Genomic DNA, 10,009 nt, shown 5'->3' on the forward strand with positions numbered 1-10,009 from the left:
AGACAATGGTGCAAACATGGTTAAGGCAATAAACGACGGGCACTTTAAGAACATCCGATGTTTTGCACACACTCTGCACCTGGTAGTGAAGTCAGCTCTGGGGTTGGATTCCAATGACAATGAGAATGAATACCTGCATAGGTTAATGCAGAAGTGCAGGAACATAGCAGCACACTTCCACAGGTGGGGCAGGTTCTCCGACAAAAGCAGACTGATTTGGAGATGCCTCACAAACGTCTCATTCAAGACATTGCCACCCGGTGGAATTCCACCTATATGATGCTCAAGAGGTTAGTGGTGCTGCAGACACCCCTTCATGAACTTTCTGGTACAATGTACATAGGTGTGCAGAATCCCCTAGGGCATCATGATTGGTTAGTCATGAGTCAGCTGGTAAAAATCCTGCAGGCCTTCAAGAATGTCACGGAGGAGTTGAGTTCCAGAAGTGCCACCTTGGCTGACATCATCCCTATAGTTAATTTCCTGGATGAAAATTTGGAGGCCTTTAAACAGGAAGAGGGAATGACAGTTGAGGTGCTGCATTGTCTGGACATTTTGCAGCAGCAGGTGGAAGAGAGATTAAGGCCTTTAACAGAACAGAACACATACATGCTCACCACAGTCTGTGATCCTATGTGAAAGGGAAACTCATCCTACAGTAAGATTGTCTCTTATTGGTGAAGGCCCTGCTGTTAGCAAAAGTCCGTGAACAGGAGCGCCATAGGCAGAGACCGATTAGGCGTGAAGCAGAGGTAGAAACAGCGGGCACTTCAGAGAGTTGTGGTAGCCCAAGCAGGAGCAGCACTCTGCAGCTAGTACTTCCTCCTCCTCCTCCACTTCAGAACATGTTGCCCATAAAGATTCATCAGTTGTGCTATGGGGTATAGAGAATGAAGCTGGCAAGAGTGACTCTCAGCCCACCCAAGCAAAGGAGACACCAGCACAGCTGTCAGTGACACGGTATCTCTCAGAGCCAACAGAGAACATGCAGACAGATCCGCTGGCATATTGGGCACACAAGTCAATTGTCTGGCCACACCTAGCCAAAGTGGCTCAGCGATATCTGTCATGTCCACCAACCAGTGTGACCAGTGAACGTGTCTTTTCAATGACAGGGGATATCATGAGCCCTCACTGCTCAAGGCTGGCACCAGAGTTGATGAAAATGCTAGTGTTTTTGAAAGTAAAACTGCCTTTGCTTGGGTTTCCAAATTTTCCATGTGAATGGCAAGATGAATAAAAGCAATTGAAAGCCTTGCAGCAGCTCCAACTGCCTCCTATGCTCCAGATAATATAAGTATTGCAGAGCATGTATCTGACCTGAAACGCTGTGCCTGTCCGTCCACTGTCCAGGCCGTACGTCCCTACAAGGGCCTGACCTGAAATGCTGTGCCGGTCCGTCCACTGACCAGGGCATATGTCCCTACAAGGGCCTGACCTCTAATGCTGTGACTGTCTGTCCACTGTCCAGGCCATACGTCCCTACAAGGGCCTGAACTCTAATGCTGTGCCTGTCCATCCACATCTGGAATGTAAGAACATAAAAGCTGACTTAAGATGTTTGGAGCTTGCATATTTCATATGCTCAGTATTTTTCATGACCTTGCCAACAGTAATGTTTCTAATACTATTGAAAACTGGTGGTGGTTGCACTCTAGTTCATCCTCGGTGTTCCCATTGTTTGCAGAGGCACTGTGTAAAGAGCCCGTGGGGAGCCCTGATGGCTTTCCCCAATCCCTCCAAGGCTGCTCCGAAATCAGAGCAGCCTTGGAGGGAACTTTTTTTCCGGCCCCCCCCACCTTCCCCTCCCTTCCCCTATCTAATCCACCCCCCATCCCTAACTAAATCCCCCCCCACCTTTACTCCAAAAGTTAGGCCTGCTCGAGGCAGGCGTAACTTGTGCGCGCAAGCGTGCTGCCGGCGTGCCATGCCCCAGCACAGGCTGCTGAGCCGGAGCACTTGACCCTGCCCCTGGACCGCCCCCCAAACTGCAGCCATGTCCTCGGCCATGCCCCCGGACCACCCCTTTTTGCGAGCCCTGGGACATACGCGCATCCCGGGGCTTGCGCGCACCACTGAACCTATGCAAAATAGGCTCGGCGCGCACGTAGCCTCTGAAAATTTGCCCCTTAGAAAGTAAGTCAAGCTTAGTGCAAGAGTCTTAAACACAAGAATCAATAATACTGTCCCACTGACTCTTTTATATAGAGGAAACAGAGGGCTGCCTCTAAATCACTGTACATTCGCTGCACGAAACAGACAATTTCTTTGACTGTATCTTTACTGTAGCCACTGGCACAGTATCTGCTTTAGTGGTAGTCTTACTCTGATGATATATACTATAACCCTCTCACAGAGATTACGGACCTAATCTGGTTTTTATATTACACCTCAAACCACATCTAGGCACAGTATCCATGAATAATAGCACACTTTATTTCCTCATCTAAATTCTTTTTTCTAATTTTTTGTGAATAAACAATTGCATCACACTAGGGGACATGATATTTCCCATAAATTAAGGCAATGGGAACAACGCTATATTTATAAATGGCAGACTTTGGCACCTTTCGGATTAAAAAGTGTAATAGAATAAGAACATAAGAACATGCCATACTGGGTCAGACCAAAGGTCCATCAAGCCCAGCATCCTGTCTCCAACATTGGCCAAACCAGGCCATAAGAACTAAGTCTATCTCATGTTGGCCAAACCAGGCCATAAGAACTAAGTCTATCTCATGTTACCATTGCTAGTAATAGCAGTGGTTATTTTCTAAGTCAAATTAATTAATAGCAGGTAATGAACTTCTCCTCCAAGAATTTATCCAGTCCTTGGTCAGTGTTTTGGTGACTTTACATATTATAATGGAATTGCATTGATTCTTTAGAGTATTTTTGTTATTCTAGTTCAGTAATTTTTAAAAATGTTCATTGGAGTATTGTTTTGGTAGGATAACATTTTGCATATGTCAACATTAGTATGCTTCTGGGTGGTATTTTGCATATATCAACACTAGTATGCTTTGGGATGTCAGCGATGTAGCAATGTCTGCATGTGGGAGGAGACGTGGATAATGGAGATTATTAAATTTTATTGGTTGTTTGAGTATGGTTTCCATCTTATTGGTTAATTATTCTGAAAGTGCTTCCCTTGGATTGGTTAATTTTTTAATATAATGGCAGCATGAGAAACAAGTGATGCATTGATACACTGTTAAGTGCGCGAGTGGTTGAGTGTGAATACTTAGGCACCGGCACACTCCCACGTTGGGAGATGATGGCATTTTGTCTTCAGTAGAGATGGGTTAGTTTTTCTGGAAAGCTGACGATAATTGTATTTATTTTATTTTATTAGTTTGGTAATTTTTTATATAGGGTTTTATTGTATTCTAATGTAGGAGTCTTTTAGGTGTTTGTATCTTGGCAGCTGGTGTGAATCTGTATGTTTGTAACAAATGAGTTTGGTGAAGATGATAATGAGTGATATAATGTGCCACACATTTTGAAAGAAGATCTGAGGTAATGGATATTTATTTTTTTCTTCTTTTTTTGTAATTGCAATAAGTGATGTTAAAAATGTGTATATGTGTATAGTCATCTAACACATTTTTATGACACTTATATGTGGTTAAGCAAGTGTGTCATTTTGTGATCTTCTGAACTTGATGTGTTTTAACATATGATTGTGGTGTGAATGGTATAATTTGTATTTATGTATGTTTTAAGCTGCTGTAATAATACAATTTATACATTGTTTAGTGAAACTACAATTTTGTATTTTGTATGACTATTTTCCATTATTTCAAATGGTATTAAAAAGTGCTGAAACATGATTAATGCTACACCTTTCTTGTCCCATCCCCAACTGGCTCTGCCCTGTCTAGCTTGAAGTCCAAAAAATGGATTGCTTTGCTTCCCCTTTAGACTTTGATGAAAAGGATTTGGATTATTTCAAGGACCAGAGCTATTTGGTTTGGTTCACCCAGTCTTCTACTTTAAGCTCTATTGGGCCAATACAGTAAAAACGCGGAAGACCGGGCGAACGCTTGCTCTCCCGGCGTGCGCACAGGACACTCTCCTGTGCCTGCGATTCAGTATCTTAATTTATTTAAATTAGGCCTGGCGGTAAAAAGAGGCGCTAGGTCCACTAGCGCATCCCTAGCGCCTCTTTTTTGATGGAAGCGGCGGCTGTCAGCGGGTTTGACAGCCGACGCTCAATTTTGCTGGTGTCGGTTCTCGAGCCCGCTGATAGCCACGGGCTCGGAAACCGGAAGCCGGCAAAATTGAGTATCCGGTTTTCCACCCGCGAGCCGCGGGCCCATTTAACATTTTTTTTTTTAATTTTTTACTTTTTTAAACATTCGGGACCTGTGACTTAATATCGCCATGATATTAAGTCGGAGGGTGCACAGAAAAGCAGTTTTTACTGCTTTTCTGTGCACTTTCCCGGTGCCAGCAGAAACTAGCGACTACCTTTGGGTAGGTGCTAGTTTCTGAAAGCAAAATGTGCGGCTTGGCTGCACATTTTGCTTACTGAATCGCGCGGGAATACCTAATAGGGCCATCAACATGCATTTGCATGTTGCGGGAGCTATTAGGTTCGGGGGGGTTGGACGCGCGTTTTGGACGCACTATTACCCCTTACTGAATAAGGGTAAAGCTAGCGCATCCAAAACGCGCATCCAAATGAAGCCCGTATGATAGAAGAGATAAGGTCCTGAAAAATATCTTTTACTCTTTATAATACTTGTAGATTTAGGCTATATTAAATGAGAGAGCCCACAGGATGTTAAATCCAGGCATGAACTAAGGCAGTGGTAAAACTGCCTGATCTATTGTACCACAAGAAATTTTCCGAATCAGCCTGTATATACTTGACAGAGCTTCTGTTGCTTTAAACTTGAATCCACCACACTTTCAACCTTTGGTTTGTGTGCAAGTGTTGTGATTCTGCTTCAATATTTAATGTATTCAACAAAAATTATTTTAATTGAGCGCATTCTGTTCCAAACCAATGCAATGAGCTAAAATAAGAAAGGATTAATCAAGACCACAACCACAAGTTAAATTAGAGCATTTTAGACCATTGCCATTTCCTGCCTTCATAAACTAATTCCTTTCAGTCTAATAGGCTCTTGTGTGTGTGTATGTGTGTGCTTGTGAGGAATGGCAGAAAATTGTTGTATTCATACATAAAGTACTTATTAACTATATTTAACTTCCTCTACTTATCTTAAAAATGATTCTAAGTTCGGCTGCTATTAATTTCCCATCTGCTCCTCTGCCAATAACCCTCACTGGCTCTTTCCTCCCTCTGCACCTCAGCTCCAATTCCATAATATGCTTTCTCATCAAGATCTCTACCATTCACTCATCTATGACTTCTACCTCTGCTCCCAAAGCTACTGGTGTTGCTTCCTCAGCTTACATGAGTGCCCCTTCCTTCTCCTTTTTTACGTCAATTTCCTCTGAATCTTTTCTTGATCTTATTTTATTTTATATTACCTCCCTGCCATATCCTAGTCCTATTTCTGTTCTTGTCAAGTACATCCAGTACTTGCTTACATTCAGCTCAACTTCTCTCTTCTTAATTCTATAGTTTCTAACCTCCTGTTCTTAACAAGTCTTCTCTTGACCCTGAATCTGCTATCAGCTACAGTTCTATTTTACTTCTTTTCCTCACTGAAATATTAGAATAGGTGATTTACGGTCAAACCCTAGACTTTCTTGTCTTCCTTAATTCCATTAACTCATAGCACTGTGAGTTTTGCATATCTCATACCACTAAGACTATAGTATTCTCCTTCACCAACTTAATTATCTGCCAACAGCTAGGGATTCTAAAAAATTTACTGCTCTTCTCCTTAATCTGTCCACTGCTTTTGATACCACTATCCATCCAATTCTTCTTTCATTTTTTTCCTCTCCTGGTTTCTCACCTAGAATGTTTTTTTGCATGATTCACCTCCTACGTCTCTGATTAATTATTTAGGGTATTGGTAAGACGTTAATTTTAGGTAAACTGTTGGAGTTTGTGTCCTTCATGATGGTTATTTCAGTAAGAGATTTTATAGTAATTCAGGCATTAAAGCCTCCTGTTTTGGACAAAAGGGAATATGGATATGATTGTAATGCTTTTTTTTATAAGAAAGAGTGGGGGAATTGGAATGCTGTTTATATTTTAAACCTTAGAAACATAGAAACATAGAAATGACGGCAGAAGAAGACCAAATGGCCCATCCAGTCTGCCCAGCAAGCTTCACACACTTTTTTCTCTCATACTTATCTGTTTCTCTTAGCTCTTGGTTCTATTTCCTTTCCACCCCCACCATTAATGTAGAAAGCAGTGATAGAGCTGCATCCAAGTGAATATCTAGCTGATAAGTTAGGGGTAGTAGGGGTAGTAACCGCCGCAATAAGCAAGCTACACCCATGCTTATTTGTTTTACTCAGACTATGTTATACAGCCCTTATTGGTTGTTTATCTTCTCCCCTGCCGTTGAAGCAGGGAGCTATGCTGGATATGCTTGAGGTATCAGTTTATTCTTCTCCCATGCTGTTGAAGCAGAGAGCCATGTTGGATATGCATCGAAAGTGAAGTATAGGCACATTTGGTTTGGGGTAGTAACCGCCGTAACAAGCCAGCTACTCCCCGCTTTGTGAGTGCGAACCCTTTTTTCTTCTCCCCTGCCGTTGAAGCAGGGAGCTATGCTGGATATGCGTGAAGTATCAGTTTTTTCTTCTCCCCTGCCGTTGAAGCAGAGAACTATGCTGTATATGCATAGAAATAGAAGTAACAGGCTTAATTGGTTTGGGGTAGTAACCTTGGTGTTGATATGTACATTTCCTTATTGTATTGATTGCACTGTTGTTATGGGAATGTAGAATGGCTTTATGCATGTTTGTTTCCTGCTTTGAGGCTTATTGTATAAATATATATAATAATACAGTAATGATGGCAGAAAAGGACCAAATGGTCCATCCAATCTGCCCAGCAAGCTTCTTAAGGTAGTAACTGCCGCTCTGTGCAGTTATCCCCAAGCCCTATTATAACCCATACAAATTGCAGCTAGCAACATTTTTTTTACTGGCTGAGTTTTCTTGAAAATTCAGACAGTGCTGCTTGATGTGCTTTGTTTATGGACTTGGCCGTGGAAGCAGACCTGTGCTTTTTCCCTTATGTCTGTGTATCAGTAACCTAGACCATAGAAGTAAAGGCCCTTGGTTGTTATCTGAACCCAATTCCCCTTTTCCCCCTGCCATTGAGCAATGTTGCAGTTGCATCAAGGCTTATTGGTTAAAAGGTGAATTTTAAAAGCCTGATGCACGCCAAAATTAGCAGATGCGTGAATATTTTGGGCCAGCATGTGTCCAGCGGATTTTAAAAGCCACCCATATATGCACTTTACATGCCTTTGCATGCACAAATGATATGTTTCCAAAAAAGGGCAGGGTATGGGCATGTTCTAGGTGGAGCATGGGTGTTCCAGGATTTTAACATGAAATTTGCACAATTATGTACAATGGCGCAAGCCGGAGTCCCCTGCAGCATAACTTTACTTCTGCTATGGAAGAACGTGTAAGTTATAAAACAAATAAATCTAGGCAGATCAGCAGGGTTTTAAAGATCAGGGCTAACAGAGCGGAAGGGAGTCTAATAAACTAGGGGGGGGGGGGGGGTTTGGAAGACCTATCCCTTAACGGGGTGAACTGGGAATGAACTGGGAAAACTGGCAATGGTGTCGGCATGCCTGCCTTTTAAAATCCCCCCATGTATGCAGTAGAAGTCGCATGTGCACGCACAGGCGCACGCCCACTTAAAATTGAGCAGACATGAGCATGTGGCCAGGCTATTTGATAACATGCGGGCATATACATGTGTATGTTATAAAATGACTGCATCCCTGGGTGAGTGCCGATGAACGCGCTCTCATGTGTGCCCATGCACCGCTTTAAAAGTTACCATCCCTGGGTAGTAATCTTCATGCCTTCTGCTAAGGGTAGTACCTGCCCCACCAGCAAGTTACCTCCATGCATGTTTTCTTCATTTCCTTTAGGCCCTGGCTTCCCTTATATTTGCGTATCAGTATTCCAGACCATGGAAGTCGGGGCCCTCAATTTGTTGTCTGAATCCAATTCCTCTTTTTCCCCTTGCCGTCTAAGTGGGGAGTAATGTTAGTTGCATTAAAAGCATCAAAGCTTATTGGTTAAGGGCAATAATTTCCATGCCTTCTGCTAAGATAGTAATTGCTGCACCAGCAAGATACCCCTGTGAGTGCTTTTCTCATTTCCGTTCTCTGTTCTTTAGAGATCCACAGTGTTTATCCCATACCCCTCTGAATTCTTTGACTGTTTTCTTCTTCACCACCTCCTCCGGAAGGGCATTCCAGGTATCATCCACCCTCTCCGTGAAGAAATAGCTCCTAACATTGGTTCTGAGTCGTCCCCCCTGGCGTTTCATTTTGTGACCCTCTAGTTCTATTGTTTTCTTTCCAACGGAAAAGGTTCAAAGTTCATGCATCATTGAAATATTTCAGGCATCTGAAGGTCTGCACCTCCTCTCTTCTAAGGTAAATATAGGTAATCAAATCAAATCAAATCAATAAAAGTACAACTGTTACTCTATAGATTGGCCTGTTTATATAGGTATCCTCAGGGCTGTTTTGGGGCCAGTGCTTGTACCAGTGTTATGCTAATGACGCCCACATTTTGGTTTGTCTCTCACAAATCTGTCTTTTTTTTCAGCTGAGCCCATCTCTCTCTCTCTACCATGTTTTCATGGATTTGACCTAGCTTTCTCATGCTTAACCTCTCTAAAATCAAGTAGATGAAGATTCAAAACATTACGCCTGAAAAAGTTAGCATATATATGCATTATTTTTTTATTTATTCAATTTTATATTCCGCAGTTTCTGCAATGTTCAGTGCGGATCATGTTAAGGAGCGTCTACTCGTGTATTCCATATTTTATAACTATTTTCACTTTTGCATATTTTCACTTGTGTGTGCACAAATAGGCATGTAAGAAAGGCGTGGTCTAGGGGCATTCCAGGGCAGGGCCTACACTTATGCACGTACGTTCTATTTTAAGACACTTACACTTGTACATTTGCCAATTTATTTGCATATTTTTACACCTAATCTGGCATAAGAGCTATTAAACATATTTATTATATAGTATTGACTGGGAGGGAAATCTGGGTGAACTGGGAGAGAGTTCAGGCTGAATGTTTCAGTTTTGGGCTGTAGCCTGGTGTGCTGAACACCACATGCAGGAGTGACACAGGATAGGAGGATGGGAGCAATAGCAGGTGATCTGGTGAGACTGGGTAGAGTCTTTGGAGCCAGGTGCAGGATGATAAGAATTCCTGGAGCTGGTTACTGGTTGAGAAGACCCTCTGGTGCTGGGAGCTGGCTAAGAAGGCCTTCTGGAGCTGAGAGCATGGTGGTAAGGGTGAACTTCAGGAAACATTGGAACAGCATGTGGGTATGCGTGGACTGTTACACTGGAACAGAGTGCAGGTATGGGTGAAATCAGAATAGCGTGCAGGTAAGCATGAGCTGGAGGAGGGGATCCTGAGCAAGGAAGACAGACAATGACAGGACTAGACAAACCAGGACAGGAACTACACTGAACATGAAAACACAAAATGGCTGGACTGGCTGATAGTGAATTCTGTCTGCTGGAAGAATTTGCTGAATGCTGCTGGTCATGGTGCAGGTTTGCAGGCATCTCGTGCAAGCTCAACTGGCTGGATGTAGGAGCCTGCTGCTGACTGACCATAAGGGGTAGGATTTTCCATGACTGAACTGGCCATGTTAGACTGAGAAGAGATTATAGACCTGGCTACAGAGCAATTAGTGGGTAGAAACAAGCTGCTGACCCTCTGATCACAGGTCTCTGGTTCTGATGTGTGGGGTTGCAGATTAGTAAAGGCACAGGCAGTTCTGGAACGTCTTGGGAAGCAGCTCGTCAGCCGTGACTGACCTGCAGCTGTGAAAGGCAGAG

Source organism: Rhinatrema bivittatum, chromosome 6 (assembly GCF_901001135.1).
Source record: "Rhinatrema bivittatum chromosome 6, aRhiBiv1.1, whole genome shotgun sequence".
NCBI lineage: Eukaryota > Metazoa > Chordata > Amphibia > Gymnophiona > Rhinatrematidae > Rhinatrema > Rhinatrema bivittatum.